The following is a 1,798-nucleotide window of genomic DNA, read 5'->3' as shown; positions in this document are numbered from 1 at the left end:
GGGATTACAGGTGTGCACCACCACACCTGGCTAATTTTTGTATTTTTAGTAGGGTGGGGTTTCACTATGTTGGCCAGGCTGATCTCAAACTCCTGACCTCAAGTGATCCGCCCCCGTCGGCCTCCCAAAGTGCTAGGATTACAGGCATGAGTCACTGCACCTGGCCAAATATATCTACCTTCTAGAGGAGCGAAGCTCCCTCAGCCAGCCAATGGCAGAGCTGCAGGTGAATGACATCAGACGGTGTCGACATCCCACCCAGCATCAGGGACTTACACGGGAAGTGCCTGAGCCTCTCTGCTCAGGGGGTTTTCTCTGGTCATAGGAACATGACTGCCACACATGTGGCCAGAGTGCCAGGGAGTGGATGCCCCCTGGATCAACCTGCAACTGATAGTGAAAAATAGTTGCTTGATAAAAAGTACCAAGCTTCCTCCCCGCCCCCCGGGGGGGGGCTCTTCTGAGGGTGTTCTACGTTGTTTCTCCCAAAGGCTCCCAGTAGGGCAGAACTCAGGTGGCCCACAGGGGTTGCTGCTCGTGAATGAGCCCTGTGTTGCCCACCTTACTTGCCCCGTCCCACCTCCCCAGGCACCAGCCACTTTCGGGGATCAATCTTCCCACCCATGCGAAAGGGTAGTTCAATTATTATCTCCATTTTACAGGTAAGGAAACTGAGGCTGGTAAGGACTAACACTGGAAGAACTGTTGACATGATACAGAAAAACTGGTCTCACTACAATTGTAGAAACATCATTGTTTATTTTATTATTATTATTACTATTATTATTATTTGAGGCAAAGTCTGACTCTGTTGCCCAGGCTAGAGTGCAGTGGCGTGATTTCGGCTCACTGCAGCCTTGACCTCCCGGGCTCCAGTGATTCTCCCTTCTCAGCCTCCCAAGTAACTGGGACTACAGGCAGGCACAACCATGCCTGGCTCATTTTTCTTTTTTTTTTTTGTATTTTTAATAGAGATGGGATTTTGCCATGTTGCCCAGGCTGGCCTCAAACTCCTGAACTCATGTGATCTGCCTGCCTCAGCCTCCCAAAGTGCTGCGATTACAGGCATGAGTCACTGTGCCCAGCCAGGAGAAACATAAAATTAAGACTGTGGTGAGAGGGAGCTTCCGATTCTACATGAAGAGTCGGGGTAGTCATCTATGAAGAGAGAGCCTTGAAGCTTGGAGGATCCTGAGGCTTCCGCTGGGCAGAGGAAGGAAGACGGTGGCTGCCAAAGCACAGCGATGTATGAGTCTGGCGTGTCTGAGGGCACGCTGATTGCTGTTCGCTGAGCATAGAGTACAAGGGGAGCGTGAGGTGGGACAGGCAGGCAGGGATGGAAAGGAAAGGTCTATGCCTTACAAAGGTGGTGCTATTTTTCCCCAAAGAGCAGGTGAGTGAAGTGGCCAGATTTACATTCAAACGAGGACTCTAATAGAAGCCAGAGGAATGGATGGGATATATTTCTTTCCCTGAGCCGAGAGAATTCACGCAGTGTCTTTCTGTGCTGTCTGCAACTCCAGTCACCTAGGAAATGACAGCTTTTCATGGGGTCAGAGGGAGTGGTGCTGGTCAGAGGCCCTTCTCCTATGATTGTCGAGGCTTTCACACCTATCTCTCCTGTGATGTCCCAGCCTCAATGCAGCCTTGTGTAGGTATGTCTACCAGCCAAGCTGATGCCAACCAGCCAAGCTGATGCCCACCTCTGATGCCTGGACTTGTTTAAAATGTGGTGGAGGCTGGGCATGGTGGATCATGCCTATAATTCCAGCACTTTGGAAGGCTGAGGCAGGAGGAT

Source organism: Mandrillus leucophaeus, unplaced genomic scaffold (genome assembly GCF_000951045.1).
Source record: "Mandrillus leucophaeus isolate KB7577 unplaced genomic scaffold, Mleu.le_1.0 Scaffold966, whole genome shotgun sequence".
In the NCBI taxonomy this organism is placed as follows: Eukaryota; Metazoa; Chordata; class Mammalia; order Primates; family Cercopithecidae; genus Mandrillus; species Mandrillus leucophaeus.
This window is presented reverse-complemented; position numbering follows the sequence as displayed.